At 39.2% G+C, this 21,500-nt stretch overlaps 1 protein-coding gene across 1 annotated transcript in view; it reads right to left on the bottom strand.

Moving 5' to 3' along the window:
• The window catches only part of KLHL8 (kelch like family member 8), an 85,984-nt gene extending 65,137 nt beyond the window's left edge, over positions 1-20,847 (bottom strand). Inside the window, exon 1 of the mRNA XM_007495925.3 lies at positions 20,582-20,847. The gene's annotated coding sequence lies outside the window, so the exon portion shown is untranslated. The remainder of the gene's footprint in view (positions 1-20,581) is intronic.
• Positions 20,848-21,500: the final 653 nt, after the last annotated feature.

The raw sequence follows: 21,500 nt of genomic DNA, 5'->3' as shown, positions 1-21,500 counted from the left end.
GTGTAGCAGTCCACACCTAGCTGTGGACAAGGGAGACAGAATGTACAGAGTGGCTTAGAAGAGAGCATGCTCAGTCTTGCGCATGGCTAATAAAGCCTTTGACCCTTGATCCCAGCTTCCCCCAGGTTAGGCATGAAATTTAGATCCCTTTGTCTTATCCATGCTGGGATAAACCACACCTATACCTTGCCATTGGGTGATTTACAATTACCCAATGGCAATACACTATGTAATTCATCAATATGTATTGGGTACATTTGCATGTCAAAGACAAAGGAGCCACAGCAGTCACCTCCCTCTCTTGGATCTCACCTCTCACCTATGTCTGTCTTTGCTGGAGAGGCCAAGCTCCATATTTAATTTCTTTCCTTCTCTATCTCTCTAACCTGGGACCTGGACCCAGGACATTGGGCCAGGCACTTTCTTTTCCAATGCTAATACCTAGCTCTTTCTAATTCATCCTATTACCTGCACCCTAGTCTCTCAGCCATAAGGTTTAGGCTTGGCAAATAGTCTGAGGAACCTAGGCTGATCTCTCAGCTAGCTATATCATTTCTCATGACCTGTGTGGTGTTAAATTTGGGACTACTGGATGGTTCTTGTCCTTTGAGATGTTCAGTGGTCGGAGTTCTGCTGTGGCTCAATCAAAATCAATACGGCTTGGTTTCTGAGTCAATTCTTCCATCTCCTGGCTCCGTCACGCCCCCCACAGAATTTCAAACTACTATCCTTTCTCTCTGTTTTCTTGTGGCACTCGCAGGTGAGGCCACAAAGTGATTTTGTTGGCGATGTAGACTCTAAATGAACATCCTAGTGTAAACAACAACATAGAAATAGGTTCTGATCAAGGACACAAGTAATACCCAATGAAATTGTGTGTTGGTGGCGGGAAGAGTGGGTGGAGGGAAGGGAGGGAAATAATGTGATTATTGTAACCAAAGAATACTGTTCTTAATTGATGAAATAAATTAATTCAAATGGAAAAAAAATTAAAAAATAAAAGAATCCATCAGGATAGCTTGAAAGTTTATGATGTCTGTTTTCTCTAGTGCCATCAAGTCAAGAACTACTTTGTTCCCCCATTGCTAGGGACCTGTGACTAGCATTTTGATGAACTCCAGAGTCCTCAGTTCCATTTAACTGCTTAATATCAACTAGTTTTATAAAGGGATATCAACTATAAAGATTTAGGTAGGAAAAAACTCCAAGCATTTCTCCTACTGCCTTAGATTCATACTTTCTCCTACACTCCCTTAAGATCTCTATTCCACATCTTCTTTGGACTGAGAAGAAACTCATCCTCTAGAATATCCATTTTAGGAAAGCATGTAGACCAACCATGCTCACTCTTTCATTTCTGTTCCAGTTCCACTCTTGACTTTCCAAGCCTTCTCCAAAACACAAACTCAAAGAGGACAACAATTTCAAAGCAGCTACATGTGAAGGCTCAAAGGAAAATATAAAATGGTTTAAAGCAGAATTGGTTAAGTGGAAGCTAATAACTCCCTGAGACATCAAGAAACAATCCAACAAAATCAGAAAAAAAGAAAAAAAAAGAAAATGTGAAATATCTTACTGGAAAAACAACTAACCTGGACAGTAGATCCAGGTCAGTTAATTTAAGAATTGTACCAACAAAAAGCCATAATAAAAAAAAAAAAGGATCATGGACATCATATCAAGAAATTATTAAGGAAAACTACACCAATATTCTTGAACAAGAGGACAAAATAGAAATTGAATAAATCTACAAATCATCTTCTGAAAGAGATCTCAAAATGAAAACTCCTAGGGATATTATAGCCAAATTCAAAACCTCTGAGACCAAGAAGAAAATACTGCTTCAAAAAGAAATCAAAATATAATAGCCACAGACAGGATTAATCAGGATTTCAAGCTTCATTATAAAAGTGTTGGAAGGTTTAGAATATGATATTTGAGAAAGCAAAGTAGCTAGGATCACAATCCAGAATTAACTATACATCGAAACTAAGTATAGGCATAATTCCATATCTTGGGGGTTAGGGGCATTCATGTCCCTACAATCTGAAAAATTAGAGTAATAATTTTTCATCCTACCTTTTTTTTTAAATCCTTACCTTCCATCTTGGAATCAATTCTATGTATTGGCTCCAAGGCAGAAGAATGGTAAGGGCTAGGCAATGGGGTTTAAGTGACTTGCCCTGGGTCACACAGCTAGGAAGTATCTGAGGCCAGATTTGAACCCAGGGCCTCTCATCTCTAGACCTGACTCTCAATTCACTGAGCCACCCAGCTGCCCCCTCATCCTACCTATAAGAGACGACTGATTTTTTTCTTTGATGGGGTGTTTCTAGTACCTCATTGTAAATTTTGAGTTAAGTGTGCATATCTGAGTTTCTAAACTTTTTCTTTGTTATCTGTTGACCTTTCTGTCTCATCTGTGGCTTCTGCAAATGTTCCCACAAATTCCTACTTAATTTCTTATTCCAACCCATGTTATATCAAAACTGTGATGAGGAAGGTTGCAATGTGAAAGAGATACTCATATATTTATAATTTCATATAAGTATAATTCTTCAGGGGAAAATGGAAATTTAATGAAATAGTGAACTTTCAAATATTCCTGATGAAAAAAAATTTTCAAATGCAATACTCAAGAGAAGCATAAAAAGGTAAACAGGAAAGAGAAAACATAAGGGATTCAATAAAGTAAAGCTGTTTTTATACCTACACAAGAGAATGATTTGTTTATGGAACTTCCAAGTTCACTCCTGTCCCTTGAGAGCTTGCCTTAAGGGAAGTTCAAGACTGACCTTGTCTTAGACTGAACAATAAACCTTACCTTAAATAGAATTAGTAGATAAAATCAAACCCTATGTATCCTTTTATCTTAGAAATTTCTCCCATTGTATAGGAGGCCTCTCCTCCTTCCCTTGGGTCCATTGTAATCTAATCAATTGAATTTTCCAGTCCTTTATTCCCAAAAGGTATATAAGATCCAAACTTCTTTAGCTCTGTGTAATTAGTATCTGTCCCCCAGAAACTGTAATTCCTAGCATACCACTTTCCTCCTCACATTTTGTGCTGATTTAGGGATGATATAAGTTTTGGGTAGCTCCACCTCACTTTCTCCCTCTTCCCCTAAGCTCTTTTTGTGAAGGTGATGTGAGATGAAAGGCAGAAGAGAACTCAATCATGTGGTCTTATTTTTGTTAGATAATTAGGTTTTTATTCCCTTTACTTCAAATTATTCAGATTATTAATAAACTTTATATAACTAATACTTGGAGTTATGGGACATTAATTTAAATCTTACATTTATAGTGACCAGAAGTGTGGAGTTTAGAAACCTTAATTCTCTCTAAGTTGGTAGAACAATTTTTTTTAGTAGACAAAAAGACAGATTAGTTTTAAAAGCCTCTGCCACCCTTGTTGCTCCTCCTCCTCTTTCTCGCACCACTGCTGTTGTTGTCACTGCTGCCTGCTGCTGTTGCTGTGAGCCTGCCACCATGTCTCTTGAACACATAATCTGGGGATCTTTGCAAGCCACTTTCTATGAGGCTGGTAAAGTATAAAACCCACTTTCCCTTGCATTGCTAATAGTTGAGTACTTGCTGATGCCTTGGAAGCCCAGGTGTTTTTTTTTTAATCAACAATTAGCCTCTAAACCTCCTGACTCCTTTCACCTGGGGGAAGCAACTCTGTATCCCCACAAGATGTAATCTCACAGCCCGGAATCCTGGAGTATTGGAGGAAGTTAATAATTTCAGCTCAGTTTTTGTTGTTGTTGTTATTAGAAGGTATTAAGTATTGGGCTAAATTGAGAAAGTTTAGCCTTACTTGCTCCTAAATGTTTTCTATCCCTTAAAGGCCTTTCCTAAACCCCCACATTTCTAAAGCCCTGGGGTCTAGGCACCCCTCAGTGAACCCAGCAATCCCACTTGGTAGCACGTGTTCCCTGGCATTTTTACCCCTGGGGGGAGAGAAAGGAAGAAAACTCTTCCAAACCTCTTCACTTTACTCCTAGCCAGTACATACTAGGCTAGTGCCACCTACTAAAAGGAAGTAGATTTGCAACCAATTTAATAAGTAGAATTGCAAGCATTGCCCAGTTTCCTGCTTATCTCAAACAGCTCCCATTCTGGGAGAGCATTACAGAGCTCACACAGCTCAAAGTTTTGGGATGTCTTTCCTTACTACTGTTCCTGGGTGCACTTATCCTTGTGATTAGTTTAAGTAATCCTGAGTTTCAGGGAGAAATTCATCTCGCTACACCTTCTTGCCATTTTGGACTGCTCAGTCTCTGCAACACACCCAATATGGGGTTCATCCACCCTATCCCCAGTGTGGGTATGGGGATCTGCAGAGGCATGACCAAAGGAATATAAATGGATGATGATACTGAGGAGGGGAATGAACCTTAAAGAGTCTGGAGCTGAATTTTTAGCTTTTTCAGACTCCATTGCTAACTGTTTCAGTTTATTCCCCTCCAAATAGTGAAGAAATCTCTGTAATACAGCTATTGGAATTAGAGAAAAGGACTCTTGAATTTGGTGCCTGTATCCTGTTCACATATATTGTATTTGTTGATTGTTTTAAAATTTAATTTTGTTTTTAAGTTTATATATTAATCTAATCTCTACTATTCTGTTACACTGTCATTTGTAATAAGAAAAGGAAGGTTTTCGTAGGGGGTGTGGCACCCCTGGATGACTCCTGAGAGGGAGTATTTCCCATGATGTCTAGTGGCTTCTGGATGGTTTTTATATTTGTATTCTACCCTTCCACCAGATTGATCTTGATTCTTGGTGATGTTTTTGACCCAAAAGGTTTTTTATCAACAGTACAGCAGTACAGGCTCTCTTGCCAAATTTTGGAATGATGGCAGTAATAGACTTTGTTAAAATCATCTCAGCAAAGGTTGAAAGATTGGCTATATCTGGAGAACTTGTGACAAGTGTATATGAGCTTCAAAGTTTTTTTTTTTAATGTCAAGCAGCAAGTGACTATAGAGACTCATGTGAATCCAAGTGATAGAAGGTTTATTTGCTATTGTCATTAAATGGACTCCTGTGATTTTGGGGACTTTGGTACTTCTTTGAATATGCATTGGCTGTTCTACTACTGTTTTATAAAGCTGTTACTTGGTGAAAATCATTTGCACTCACATTGTGGACCATGGCCAAGTTAAAAAGGAAATGGATCTCATTTTGGGGTGAGAAACCTTTGTATTCTGCCTCTCCTTGGGTAACACAATGTGTCACTGATTGTATTTTTGATTAAAATTTTTTTTCATTGTTTTTCTTTTGTATGTGCAATAGAGTACCTGAGTTTTCTTTTTTCTCTCATTTTTGTACTTGAAGCACGTTACCAGTATTAATGGTTTTTTGATTTTGCACTAATATCAAATTACAATATCCATTAGCCCTAATATTAATGCAGTCAAAAACTTTAGACTATGGAAACCTGCCATTGATTGTTAAATAGTATGGAACTTTGATTAATGATTGTGTCTGATTCCAAGAGAAGGCATCACAAAAGAGTCATTATACAGTGCCAAGAAACACAAGGTCAAGGAAACCAACCAATCCTGGTGGGGTTGATGAAAATTTATTCCAAGACAGAGGACTTTTTTTGGAATTCAATGAAGTAGCTGTTTAACAATGTCAGACACAGGATTTCCCTGTCCTAGATTCAGACAAAGCACCTCAGTCTAGCTGATATTTTGGCTCCACTATCTGTGAGTGTAGCAGTCCACACCTAGCTATGGACAAGGGAAACAGTTAGAATACACAGAGTGGCTTAGAAGAGAGTATGCTCAATCTTGGCTAGGAAAGCCTCTGACCCTTGATCCCAGCTTCCCCCAGGTTAGGTGGGAAAACTAGTTTCTTTGTGTTCACTTGGCTAAGAAAAACCACACCTATACCTTGTCGTTAACCAATGATAATCATCCTTATGTATTGTGTATATTTGCATATCAAAGAGATTAAAAAGAGAGCCACAGCAGTCTCCTCCCTCTCTTGGATCTTAGCTCTCACTGATGTCTGTCTTTGCTGTTTAATTCCTTTCCTCTATCTCTCTCACCTGGACCTGGGCCTTCGGCCAAGCACTTTCTTTTCTCTATCATGTCTGCGACCTGTGTGGTATTAATTTTGGATCACTGGATGATTGATGCCTTGTGTTGTCCAGATAGATCGGAGTTCTGCTGTGGCTCCATTGTAATCAATTCGGCCTGGTTTCTGACTCATTTCTGCCATCTCATATCTGTAACTTGGTTCCGCCATGCCCCTCACGGAATCCTAAACTACTATCCTTTCTCTATCTTTCTTACCTTGTGGCTTCTCGCTGGCTAGAGGTTACAGTGAGAGCAAAAGTAAAATCAGATGGAATGATATTTTCCATTTGCTGCAAAAATCTAGTTCCTTTTCTGCCTATCACAGGGTGGCAATTTTCTCTAGTCTTGGCTTCTGATTGGAGACATATATCACTTTATTGTGCTCTGATTCTAGGACCTGTTATGGGCTTATTTTTGCTTACTCAGAATTTTTATATACTATTTAATTTTGATTTTTTTCTTTTCTTCTATTTTTTTATGTTTTTTTTTTTACTTCCTTTTAACAACTGATTCACAGTCATGTATCCCTGGATGATCTGTGTGTTTGTCAACACTCTCCTCAGGGGGAATTATATAATTGTCACATAATTTTAGATTTATCAATACTTTTCTTATTTGAGAGTAATTTTAGAATAAGAAAATTGCTACCTCCCCAAATCCAGAAAGGGAATTATTTGGAGACAGCACCATAAAGATGCCTACAGAAACCTCATACTGTACCAAAAGATCCAGAATTAATTTTGGGATATAGTGAAATTAAACTTGAATATATTTATTTTGAATGCCAAAGGGGACTGTTCACTAATTGACTTTTTGTCAATGTGTCTAGCTAACATTGGTTTTCTTCTCTTTCTCTTTTATTTCCCTTTTACCCCCGAATTATCATAATTTCCCCTTAGAAAGTGCAATATTGTATGTACTTCTAGTTAAAGATCTTTAGAGATGTAAGTTGGTTTGTGTACTGATTCCATGGAGAAACTAGGCAGGTAAATCTGGGAGATTTCTATATGCTCTTTTCCCATGGGAATCATGGGGGTGGGGGAGGATTGTGTAATTAGAATCTCTTCCTCAGAAACTCCAATTCACAGCATCCCACTTTCCTCCTCTCATTATATGCTGACATAGGAATGATATAAGTTTTGTGTAGCCCCGTCTCATTCTTTCTCTTCCTCTGATTGTATTTTGTGAAGGTTGTGTGAGGTGAAAGGCAGGAGAGAACTCACTCACATGGTCTTATTTTTGTTAGATAATTAGGTTTTTATTTACTTTACTTCAAGTGATTATCATTAAACTTTATAAAATTAATACTTGGAGGTATTAGACATTAATTTAAATCTTATAGCTCCTTTGAAAATCCCCTTGAGTGGGGCTTTTCCCCCAGGAGACATTGTTCCCAGAGTCCCAGAGCTTTGACTCTAGGTAGTATCTCGCACTTGACTTTGTCTAGTGACCAAATCTGAGCATTGTCTTCCTTGTCCTTTCTAACTACTTTGGGGTTCTGTGTTTTTCAAGGTTGACAATACTTGACAAAACTCAAAATTTTATCACATTAGAGAGCAGTTAGAAATATACACAGAGAGAGGGTAATATAGTAAGATGACTATGATGGAATGACATACAAAAATAAATGGAGAAAGGATTGCCCTGGGAGAAGAGAGAAGAAATAGAATGGGGGAAATTATCTCACATGAAAAGGTACAAAAAATATTACAGTGGTGGGGGATGTGGGGGGTTGTGATAGTGAATAATACTTGAACCCTATTCTCATCAGTGGCTCAAAGAGGAAAGACTAGCCACACTCAATTCATTATAGAAATCTATCTATAGATAAGGGAAGACTTTGTCATCAAATGGGAAATAGAAAGCATTAAAGACATAAAATTGATGATTTTGATTATATAAAATTTAAGTTTTTGCCCAATGCAACCAAGATTAGAAAGAAAACAGAAAACTTTGGGAAATTTTTACAGCAATTATCTTTGATAAAGGACTTATTTCAGGAAGATGCAAGACCAATGGTGGGGAAAAAAGGCAGAAGAAATCCAGTGCTTTGCTGATACAAAAAACTACAATTTTTCAGTGCTCTCAATACTGTCTATGGGCCATTAAGACCCACCACCACTCCCTTGCTATCCTCTGACGGTGACACTCTCATAAAAGATAAAAAAGGCATCAGCAACAGGTGGAAAGAACACTTCAGTCAGCTTCTCAACCAACCCTCTTCAGTTGACCAAAGCGCCCTTGACCAGATCCCCCAAAACCGCACCATTGAACAACTTGACATCCCTCCTTCAATAGAGGAAGTCCAAAAAGCCATTAAACAAATGAGTGCAGGCAAGGCACCCGGTAAAGACGGGATCCCAACCGAGGTGTACAAGACCTTAAATGGAAAGGCGCTCCAGGCATTCCACATAGTGGTGACCAGCATATGGGAAGAGGAAGACATGCCCCCAGAACTCAGAGATGCTTCCATCATAGCCCTGTACAAGAACAAAGGCACATGAGCAGCCTGTGACAACTACAGAGGCATCTCACTACTCTCCACTGCTGGAAAGATCCTCACCCGTGTTATATTCAACAGACTCCTGTCATCTGTTTCAGAGCAGAACCTGCCTGAATCACAATGTGGCTTCCGACCAGATTGTAGCACCATCGACATGGTCTTCACAGTGAGGCAAATGCAGGAAAAATGCCTTGAGCCGAACCTGAGTCTCTACATTGTCTTCATAGACCTGACAAAGGCGTTTGACACAGTGAACAGGGAAGCATTGTGGGTGATCTTCAGCAAGCTCGGTTGCCCAGCAAAATTCATCAAACTGATCCAGCTCTTTCATGTCGACATGACAGGGGAAGTCCTATCTGGTGGAGAGACTTCCAATCGCTTCAACATCTCCAATGGCGTGAAACAAGGCTGTGTCCTCGCTCCGGTACTATTCAATCTATTTTTCACCCAGGTATTACGACATGCTGTGATGGATCTAGACCTGGGCGTCTACATCAAATACCGACTGAATGGCTCACTATTCGACTTTCACTGCCTGACTGCAAAAACAAAGACAACAGAGAGACTCATCCTGGAAGCTCTCTTCTCAGATGACTATGCTCTCATGGCCCACCAAGAAAATCATCTCCAAACCATTGTGGACAGGTTCTCTACAGCAACAAAACTATTTGGCCTGACTATCAGCCTCAGCAAAACAGAGGTGCTGTTCCAACCTGCACCAGGGAGGCCAACTAACCAGCCATGCATTACAATCAATGGCACGCAGCTTTCTAACATCAACACTTTCAAGTACCTGGGCAGCACCATCGCCAATGATGGGTCCCTAGACCACGAGATTAATGTTAGGATCCAAAAGGCCAGCCAGGCACTCGGGCGGCTGCGCTCCAAAGTCCTCCAACACAGAGGTGTAAGCACTGCGACGAAGCTCAAAGTGTACAACACAGTGGTCCTCAGCTCGCTCCTGTACGGTTGTGAGACATGGACACTGTACCGGAAGCATATGAAACAGCTGGAGCAATTCCACCAACATTCTCTCCAGTCAATCATGAGGATCTGATGGCAGGACCGTATCACCAACCAGGAAGTCCTCGACAGAGCCAACTCTACCAGCATCGAAGTAATGATCCTCAAAACCCAACTACGATGGTCTGGACACGTCATCCGCATGGACCCACAGCGAATACCAAGACAGGTATTCTATGGTGAACTGTCAGCTGGACTCAGGAAACAAGGTCGACCAAAGAAAAGATTCAAGGATCAGCTAAAGTCAAACTTGAAGTGGGCTGGCATTACACCAAAGCAACTAGAACTTGCTGCCTCTGTCAGAAGCAGCTGATGAACCCACATTAACCATGCTGCCACCACCTTTGAAGATGAACGACATCGACGTCTTGTCGTTGCACGCATGAATGCCGACACCAAGCCACTACCACACCTCCCGTAACAACTGGTGTCCCATGCCCCATGTGCCACAAACTTTGTGTCTCAGTCTTTGGACTTCAAAGCCACATGAGTGTAAATCAATAGATGATAATACACAAAGACAATTGTCATTCCCGGTCACTGAGAGACTACCACTTTACTAGAGGACTTAGTAAAATTTATGTATCATTCACCAATTGAAGAATCATACAAGTCACTCCCCAATTGATAAATGGTTAAAGAATATGAACAGGCAATTTTCAGAAGAAAAAATCAATGCTACCTACAGTTGTATGGAAAAGGTGCTCTAATTCTCTCTTGATTTGAGATATGCAAATTAAAATAGATCTGAGCTACCACCTTACACCTATCAAATTGGCTTATATGTCAGAAAAACAAAATGTCAAATGTTGGAGGGGATGTGGGAAAATTGGGATACTCATAGAGTGTAACTTGAAGCAGACCTTCCTTCCCAGGCTGAGTTCCTCCAGTGTACTGGAAGTTCTTTATGCACACCTTGTCTCTTGGGTATAGGTTATGGAGAAATCTAGAGGTCCTGCTTGTACTGCAGCTCTAGACTCATGGAGTTCTTGCAATTTGAGGTGTAATTCCAAAAGTGACCTGGAAGCTCCAGTGACTAAGAGGCAATCATAATATATGTCCCAACCCTGTAGGTGCCATGGGTAAGGTCCAGCATGACTTGCGACTCCAGAGGTTTGCAGATGCTTTGCATCTGATAGCTGCTCCACCATCTCCAGGCCTGGTGTTTATTTTTATACCCATTTTCTTGGCACACAGATACATTACCCAACACACATGTTCAAAAAGAGTTAATTGGAAAAGTGATACATTAACTTTTAACAAATCGCTTGATTAACATTCTATAGTCTTGTATTGTGATTACAGACAGCATAAAGGTTCTACACAAGATAAATGATTTCATCACAGGTGGCTTAATTTTCTCACTACCCTGTGAGGAGTTTTAAGCTTACAAACAATCAAGGAAAATTAGTTATTACTTTTAATAAAAAGTAATAATCAATCAAAAGTTCTTAAAAGACAATTCAACAATCATATCATTGAGGTTGAGAGGTACTGGGAACACAATTCAGCTTTAATATTAGACTGGTCATTTCTCAGGGTTTACTAGGGAGTTTCCCACTGGTGAGTTAGTGGTTTGTGAAGCTGAGTCACTGAGGCATGTTGAAGCTTAGTGTACCTGTACATTTTGTATGGGCCTTTATGATTGATTTGTGTGTTGGCTTTATGAGAATAAGTTTCTGTGAGTGGGAAAGTTCTGCACTTGGCCTGTAGCTGAGATTTTACTGAGGATTATGTACCTAAGTAAAAGTTAACCCATGGTAGTCTTTTGGGATTGGGTTTGACGGTCTGATCTTTTGGAGAATTAGGGTACAGGCATTTTGCTCTTGCATTATTCCTTCTGAGACTAGGGGTTATAATAATCATGTCAATTCCATAGGTAAGGGACATTGATGAGAGAGGTAATGCAAGGGGGACTGAGAGGGCAATCACATCTTGCCAAGGGCCACTCTGTGGCTTCCTTAGCTACCACACGTGACTCTGTCAATGCGTTGTGGCCTGATGGTTCCCAGCATGTAGGGTCATTTTTTTTTTTGGAGGAGAGGGAGAATGGACTAGAATAACACATTAAAACATCAGGGTCTGGGAAATTGAAGGTTTCACCTCCCAACTCCAGAGCCCTTTCCCTCCATCACACCATCATAAAGATCCTTGACTCTTCCTCTGGGGTCCCCCACAGTGAGGGGGGTTCCCGCAATGAGTACAGTGAGGACAAACCCCCATATTGAATATTTGGGTGTGATTTATGATTTGCCTCATTTGAATTACTATTTCTATATGAGTTCCTGTCCTTGTTATTATTCCAATTATTGTATTCCTCTAGCTTCTATTTTTATTTTTCTGATTCCTCTTCCTATAGTTCATAATTACACGACCCACTTTTCACAAAAATAGCACATTGGTGGTTGCTTTGTGGATTCCTATAAAGGGGCTATGGCCTCTCCCTGTTTTGCAATTGCTTTTTCAACTTTTTCAGTTAATGCATTTTTCTCTTCATTAATCTCTCCATTAAGTCAGTGTTCTCTTCATCTTTCTTTTCATGTCCAACAAAAATGTAAACTGCAACTCATTTAAATTGCTTTAGATTCATATTAGCCCAGTTTGGACAATCATAAAATAGTTATTTACCACCTTACAATTGTTTTTATAACTCCTGATTTGTCTAACATCTCTCTCCCCAGAAAGATCTAGTTCTATGTATCTGCTTCCCAGCTCAATAAACCTAACCATACACTGAGAGAGATTTTTATTATTTTTTCTTTAGAAGTTCAAATTTAGTCCACATGGTTCTGTCAGAGTAAACCCTCATTGCTTTTAGTAATACATTTCTAGCCTGACAGAGTTGTAAGTAATCTTCCTCTAAATTTGGGTCCCATTCAGGATTTTCATTTGACCAATGCATTGGTCCCTCTCCTCTGGAGCAAGCAGTGCCTTGGTCTCATCCTATACGCAATTTTCTTCACACACTAGCTCTCCCACATCACATCTCAGGAGCCAATCAGAGTTCCTTAATTTGCCTGGCACCAGCAAGGGCGGGTAGTGCCTGTGGGATCAGTTTCTCATCTTGTTGGTTTCAGCTTCCTTTCTCTTAAGGTTTGTCTATACTTGCACATCTCAATGGTAAAGGATCTTCAGGTCCCTGGTTGATGATGTCAGACAAAGCAACATAATGGGGAGGGAAATTCCCTCCCCAAAAGAACCAGGAGAATATTATACACAGTAACAGAAATATTGTGCAATGATCAATGGTGAATGACTTAGCTATTCTCTGTGATACAGTAATCTAAGACATGATGAAAAATACTATCCATTTCCAAAGAAAGAACTGATAGTCTGAATATAGATTAAAATATACTATTTTCACTTTATTTTCTTTGCGTTTTTTTTTAATGTGTCTTCTACAACATGACCAATATGGAAAAATGTTTTGTATGAGATTCCATGTATTAATCTATATAAAATTGCCTGTTGTCTCAGGGAAGGGAAAGAGGAAGAAGAGAATTTAGAATTCAAAATTTCAGAAAATGAAAGATAAAAATTGCTCTTATATGTAATTAAAAAAAAATATTGCCAAAAAAGCCAAGGACTTTCTCAGGGATCATATGGTTTCAATGGGGAGAACACTCTGAGGCTGTTTCTCTTACCATATAGTTTTTCACCAGATTCAATTAAAGAATCACTGAGTTAAACCAAACAAAAGACACCCTCTGTTGCCTGGTCTATTGTAATACCTTGCTCATGGGTTCACCAGCCACAAGCTGCACACTTCACTCCAATCCTTCCTCTTCTCCACTATCATTGATCTGTTTAAAGCAAAAATCTCATCATGCCACACATATGCCACCCTCAAACCACATTCAATAAACCCCAGGGGTTCCCTATTACCCTATTACCTCCAGAATCTTCTTGTATTTGAATGTCATAACCTGGCCCACCTCTACTATTCCGAATCATTTCATACCTTATTGTGATTCACATTCTTTAGGATCCAGCAACACTAGCCTATTTGCTACTCCTTTCACCGAACCCTATAACTCTTAGTCTAGGCATTTCTACCAACTGCCCCCCCATGTCTGGAATTCTCTTTCTTCTCATCTCTGCCTCTTGGTTTAGCTTGCTTTTTTCAAATCTTAGGTAAACTCCAAACTTCTACAAGGAGAATTTCCCCATTCCCTTTAGTGTTACATCCTTTCCTCTAGTATTCCCCCATTTTGTACAGAATTGTTTACAGGCTTTCCCTCTGCTTTGCATGATAAGGTGCTTAGTGCCTGTCATATGTTTGGTGCTTAAAAAATACCTGCCAGTGATTTGAATGAGGCAAAAGAGGAAATTGCTCAAGTTGAAAGGACCTGTCTGAATGCCTATAAAGTCAATCAGAGTCCCCTCTCTAAATACCTTAACTGACTATAACTAGTTATAGAATGTCCAAGCATGTACCACAATCTCTCTTTCCTTACACATCATGAAAATTCTCTCAGAAGTAAGTTTCCTTGGGGGCAGCTGAGGGGCTCAGTGGATTGAGAGTCAGGTCTAGAGATGGGAGGTCCTAGGTTCAAATCTGGCCTCAGACACTTCCCAGCTGGATGACCCTGGGCAAGTCACTTAACCCCCATTGCCAAGGCCTTATTGCTCTTCTGCCTTGGAGCCAATACACAGTATTAACTCCAATTCGTAAGGTAAGGGTTTAAAAAAACAAAACAAAAATGTTTCCTCATGTCAATTTGTAATCTGGATGACTCCAAAGTCTATGTCAATTTGGGATCTAGTAACCCCAAGTTCAATAAGCTTGAAAACTGGAAATCTCAAGCTTGTCCTTGTTCCCCTGAGAAACCACCTTGAAGGGGACCTCAGACTAAGTTTCAGACTGAATAATAGACCCTAAGGTAAATGATAATGCCAGTTAGGTGAGGCTAAGTATTCTTTTTGTTTTAGTAGTCTTCCCCATTGTATCAGAGATCCTTCCCAAGAAGATCAACCCCTGAGCAGGGACCATCCTTTCAGTGTCCATGACACCCTAGTCTCTGACTATGGTTCCTTTCCCAAGCCTGATTGTATCCTGTCAGTGTAATTTGAACACTCCCATTTCTTTGTAACCATGGTAATGTCAATCAATCATATTTCCCTGTCCCTCAGTTCCCCAAAAGGTATATAAGTTCCCCAAATTCTATGGTGCTTTGGAGCTGTCAAATAATGTGGTGGCACTCCCAGGGACACAGTAGCCAGTGTAGCCAGAGCTTTGGACTCTGTGTGGGTTTTGAGTGTGTGACTCTGTGAGAAGACCTAATGAAGAGACCGTATCCCTTTCCTGATCAAAGACATGGTTTTTCTGACTATTTAATAGCTCTGAGTTTTGTTTCTTTTTTAAAACTAAAAACTGATCTATTGTAATGGTTGCACCCTGGAAATTTACCTAAAGAAAGGAAATTCAAAAATCAGGCTGCAGTGCCTAGCTTTTTACTTTTCAAAAAGTAAAACCCATAAAGATTTCTCACCAAACCCCAAACCCCAAGATTATTAAAGAAAAGTTTAAAATGACCTTCAAATCAGAATAGTTATTCACCCCTATCTCTTTACCTTTTTACTCTTATTTAGCCTGTGACTCCAAAAACTGCCCTAAACCTCTCTTTTGCCTAAGGCAAAAGATGATTTCAAAGAGGAATTTGTTTGTTCAGTTTAAAATGTTCATGGTTTTCTTACCATTTAAATGCAAAACTTTTCCCCAAATATTTCTTGTCCATTTACAACAATGCAATGACTAGTGACTTTCTTTGCTCTAGAATACACATACACGTTAAACAGAAAAAAATCTTTTCTCTAGAAATAAATAGCAGCTTAACAGAAATATAAAATTATAGCACTCAAATCAAAGTGTTAATACCTAGAATAAATGCATTTTATTACCAACATCATTAAAAATTAACCGCTGTTGCTAGGTAATATTTTGCACATTAACCATACCAAACCTGGGAAGAAAAGACTAGAATTTAAAGTTATGAATTCTGGACCTCCTTTGGTCTCCTGCTGGATATTCCCACATCCAGATTGCAATTCATGTAATTTCAGCTTTGTGGAGGAATTAACTGTTAACACAATTTTAGGCCTTTGGGCTAACATTCAAATCATAAGCATTTAAGGTTATTAGAGAAACCTCCATCTAAAAACACATCACAGATACAATATAGGCAAAACTTCACAGAAAATTGAGAAGAAATCCAGAACTTAAGTTCTTAAGCTTCTATGAGAAGCTTTTTTTTACAAAGACTTACCACCATTTAAACCTTAAGCAATGGTATTTCAAGTCTTGAAGAAATGTTCTCTATTTTAATTGATTCAAAGTAGTTTCCAAAACTTCGATTGAACTTAGGCTCCAACACTCCAACTCAGCTTCCCATTTAAAGTTTTCAGCCAGCCATTCACACAGATATTTTCTCACTTCTATTAACTTTCTCATTGAACTATATTTTGTGAAAGGGAATTTTTATTCCCTTTGCCTATTTTAAGTTAATCAGTCAAGAACTTAAAGTATCCCTACTTAACACTTAGTAAGTCACTAATAAACAAAATCCATGCCCAAACAGGCCACAAGCACTGCCCCTATCCCTCTACCCCCCAAAAATTGGAAGGCTGTGATTGATTCCTGAGTTGTGATGAGGAGAGCTGATGGGTGGAGGAAACTGTATAAGTGGGACCCTGAGAGAGATTGAGGTTCTTCATTGCTTGCCTCATTCATTGCTTGGTGGATTTGTGAGCTCTCTTTATGCTTGGCGCATACTTGAGCTCTTCCTTCTTTAGCCTAGGGAGCATGAGCTCTGGTGGAATTCTTGGTGGTCTTGGTCTCATGTTCTAGGAGGTTTTCAGTATCTTTGGCTCTTTGGATTTTGTCTTCCTGATCCGGACTTTGGAATCTGGTAAGATTCACATTTAGAGTCTCGTTCTCAGTCTAGAGGCACTAGGATTAGTTCTTGGGGTATTTTTAGGTAGGTAATGTTTTCTACCTCCTTCCTATGTTTTCTCTTTAATATCTCTACCTTGTTGTAAATAAAGCTGCTAACAGCCTACTGATTCATAGTTTAACTAACTTTTATAAATGGCGACCACAACAATTTTTTTTAACCATTATTATCTTTGTCAAACCAACTTTTTAATTATTACACCTTCCTCACTCTTACTTCTAGTAGGGACCCTGCTTCACTCAAATACACAAACACAAAGACACACATACCAAACCAAAAACCTAGCCAAGTGTAGAGATTGCAGTCAGATTGAACTGGACTTCACTATGACCAAAAAGAAAAACTGCTCAGTGTCTGAGTTAGGCAACTATAGTCAACCTTATGCATATTTATAGTCCAAAAATTCTCCATGCAAGACTTGGTTCTTTCCCCAGCAGCCTGACTAAGACCCCTGGGCCAGCTTCACAGAATTGTGAATGCCCCTCTGCATAACCCTACTAAAAGGACTCTGGGTTCCCCCCAGTGGCCTCTATGAGGCCCTGGGTACCCTAACAACACCCAGGCAGGCTCTGGGTCTCACGGGCACCACTCACATACCATGGTGCCCATTTACCTTCTGATTAAAGAGTAGCTCACGTTCCCAAACAAACGAGATCAAGTCCTTTATCTAAGAGTGTCCACTTAGTTAGCCACACTTCTAACTGACCTCCTGACTTGACCCTAAATGGGTCCTGTGGGTACCTCATGTCCATTTAGCAGTCCATTTAGCAGGCAGCTTAGGCAGCTACAACTTTGGATCTTGGTGGGATCTCTAAATGTTAAACTGGAAGAAATGCAGAGCTATTAAATAGTCAGAAAAACCATGTCTTTGATCAGGAAAGGGATATGGTCTCTTCATTAGGTCTTCTCACAGAGTCACACACTCAAAACCCACACAGAGTCCAAAGCTCTGGCTACACTGGCTACTGTGTCCCTGGGAGTGCCACCACATTATTTGACAGCTCCAAAGCACCATAGAATTTGGGGAACTTATATACCTTTTGGGGAACTGAGGGACAGGGAAATATGATTGATTGACATTACCATGGTTACAAAGAAATGGGAGTGTTCAAATTACACTGACAGGATACAATCAGGCTTGGGAAAGGAACCATAGTCAGAGACTAGGGTGTCATGGACACTGAAAGGATGGTCCCTGCTCAGGGGTTGATCTTCTTGGGAAGGATCTCTGATACAATGGGGAAGACTACTAAAACAAAAAGAATACTTAGCCTCACCTAACTGGTATTATCATTTACCTTAGGGTCTATTATTCAATCTGAAACTAGTAGTTTGAGATTCCCTTCAAGGTGGATCCTCAGAGGAACAGGGACAAGCTTGGGGTCTCTAACTTTTAAGCTGACTGAACTTGGGGTTGCTAGATCCCAAATTGACATAGACTTTGGGGTCCCCCAGATTACAAATTGATACTTGTATCCTCTAAGGGAAGCACTGTGTATATATACCAGATCCCTTTTACATACATGTAGAGTAAATATAAGATTATTTCATGATTTTGTTTCCCTAAGTTACCCAGCCTCTACCTCTCACCTGCCTGAGTGATTTAATATTTTATGAGGAAAGGGTTTATGAGAGTTTTGTTTCAAACTAATTTATTAATTTTAATTTAATCATTTACTCAATGCCTGACACAGAGGATAAAGGAACAGAAACTGTTTATGTGTAAACTCTGACTTTGTGAGACGTACATTGGCAAGTTGGGTCCCCAGAGGTCAGCAACTACTTTAGATTCCAGAAGTAACCCTTGTGGTCCACATTTCTTACAGTTCATTCTCTGCCTGGATATATTTCTGACACTCCAAACTTTTGTTACCCTGACTGAGTTACTTTTTCATGCAGAATTTTCTTCTAGCAATTCTGAGAAACTTATGACAAAGAATATTATTCACCTCCAGAGAAAGAACTGTTGGAATAAGAATGCAGATGAAAGTGTGCAGTGGAAATTGAGGGGACCTTGGAAATTTCAGAGTTCATAATCTCTTACCACTAAAATAATATGACCAGGGAAATGCATCACTTAAAATATAATGCTTTATTGAGAGAGAAAAATGTGTGTGGGGGGACACTATCTCAGGTTATTGACTGTAAGTTTAAAAATTAATATCCAATACTCCAAGTATTATATTTTTACAAGATTTTATTAATAATCACTTGAAGTAGAGGAAAGTGATAGCCTTAGTAAAGAAAAGCTTCCCAGACCACACAAGTGAGAGAAGAGAGAGAGGCAGAGTTACATACAACTTTATAGATACAACATAAGGATGTAACGTGGAGATGAAGGGAAAGGGATTCTGGGAGATGAAGTCCAGGGGTACAAGATTCTAATTACAGATGACCCAAGACAGATGCCCAACCCACCAAGGATTTACAGAAAAAATGGGGGAAACTGTCCCAAGCCATTGACCCAAGACAAATGTCTCTAAATTAACAGAAAAATCCCTTACTTATAGGAGAATTCTGATGCAATTAAGACTTTCTGAAGGGATTACAACATTTTTAAGATAGTTGGAGAATATTGAATAGCTTTACAATGAACACATTCAAACTAATTAACATTTTAAAGAAATGATCAGGAAGTTGGAGACAGATACAAAGAGGAGTTCAAATTGGATGGTTTAGGAGTAGATGATGTTATCATTCCAGCCATTGGGTTTTTTTTAAACCCTTCCCTTCTGGCTTGGAATTAATCCTGTGTATTGGTTCCGAGGCAGAAGAGTGGTAAGGTTAGACAATGGGGGTCAAGTGACTTGCCCAGAGTCACAACAGCTAGGAAGTGTCTGAGACCAGACTTGAACCTTGGAAATCTCTTCTCTAGGTCTGATTCTCAATCCACTGAGCTACCCAGCTGCCCCCATTCATTGGGTTTTATACCACTGGAGACTTCTAAGTCAAAAGGGCACTCAAGATTGGTACTTGAAATTTGATCATGGGTACTTCTGGATCCAAGACCATCAGCTAGGGATTCCTATCCTAGGAAAATTTCCAGACAAACACTCACTTAAGGCTTTAAAGCCTTTGTAAGGGTGGGGGAAGCAGCTTTTACTAACTTTTTTGGGGGAGATATTAATAACCATTAATAACTTGAGAATAACACACTAATTTCTCACTCCACACAAAAGAATAAAATTTTTCACTTGTTTATTTGGGTACATTTTGGGGTTTTGATTTTATAAGATACTAGTCACTGACAAAAATGAACACTATGGAAATATGTTTCACATGATAATTCATGTATAACCCAGGTTGAATTGCTTGCCAGATCTGGGATGGGGGAGGAAAGGGAGGAGAGAGACAGAGAGAAAGAGAGAGAGAGAGAGACAACTTGGATTCTGTAACTTCAGAAAACATATGTGGAAATTCATTTTTAGTTGTAATTGGCAAAATAAATACATTAAAAAAATTTTCCTCTAATTCCTGGGGCTGTCTCACTTTGAAATCTCTCTCCCTGCCATATTGGTCCTACCACTAGTGAATTCCTACCCAAGTGATTCAATTCTGGGATTGAACTCAACCTGGCCATGCTTCGTTCATCTCCTAGCAGTACTTCTGAAGCTCTAGACTTCACCATCATGATTCTATTAGGGTTCCTTCTAGACCCACAACCTATCACCTCACTCCCATTTTCAGTTCCCTTTTGTGAGTAACTTTTCCTCATTAAAACATAAGCTCATTGAAGGCAGGGGCTACCTTGTATTTATATCCCTGGCACCTATTCTAGTATATAATAAGTGTTTAATAAAATGTATTTTTCCCCACCAGAGTGTTTCCTATAAATAGTCAGCTAATAAGATGTTTGGCAAAATAATTTGCTCAAAAGGCATAGCAAGAACAGTAATTTACAAAACATTTTCTCCATAATTTCTCTTCTACATCATATAAAAACAGGGAAGAATAGGCACAAACAGAATATAATGGCAGCATATATGTATGACAAAGGCAACTCACAAGTCCTATCACTGAAGATCCTGAGATCCTTTCCCTTCTTGGAATCATCTGCTCTTTTCTACAGCTTGACTTTAGCTCCTTGAGGTTACTTCCTCCCTTGAGTCTTTTTAACGGGTGTAGGTCTAGAATGTGGATCTTTGTGTCCCAACTGCATGCAATGTCTCCTACTGGTAGAAGTTCTCCATTCAAAGCTATGAGGTCAATGTAGGTAGAAAGGAGGAAAAAAAAGTCCCAGTTTCTCTCACTGAAATTCATCAAGGATTTAGCTATTTAAAGACCCCAGAGTCATGACTATTTCCTTTGCTCAGCCAATCCCAAACCATTCTTCTCTTGACCCAACAGAGAAGCATATGTACCTCACAAAGGGATGAGGGCATAAATGGATCTTTGAGTTTGTTTAACACTTCATTAACACAGAGGCAACTAGAGAGCACAATTGATGGATCTGGCTTCAGGAAGTCTGAGTTCAATTTTGACCTTGGATAGTTATACTAACTATGTGAATCTAGGCAATTCACATATTTGTCTAGGTTTTATTATTATATTCTTGTCCTTCTGTGACTACTGAAGGGTGAGAATTCTACCATTTTTCTCTTACACGTAAATAAATCTATAATGTTTATAATTTCAAGAAAGCAGGTGCTTAAACCATGGCCAAAGCCAAAACTTTTCTAAAAAAATCATTACATAGTATGAGTTATGGGAAGACATAAAACATCCATTTTCCAGTAAATGCATGAGCCTAGTAATATAATGAACTGATGGGGGAGGTAGTTAGGAAGAATGAGACTATAGGGGGAAAAACTCCACAAAATTTTATTAAGAAAAAAAGAGGAACTAAATATTAGGATATCACAGTAATGAGGGAATGGAAGAAAACATTTAAATGTTAACTCTGTGCCTAGCACTGTGCTAACTA

Source organism: Monodelphis domestica, chromosome 6 (assembly GCF_027887165.1).
Source record: "Monodelphis domestica isolate mMonDom1 chromosome 6, mMonDom1.pri, whole genome shotgun sequence".
NCBI lineage: Eukaryota > Metazoa > Chordata > Mammalia > Didelphimorphia > Didelphidae > Monodelphis > Monodelphis domestica.
The sequence above is the reverse complement of the archived record's forward strand: the minus strand, read 5'-3'. Positions and strand labels throughout refer to the sequence as shown.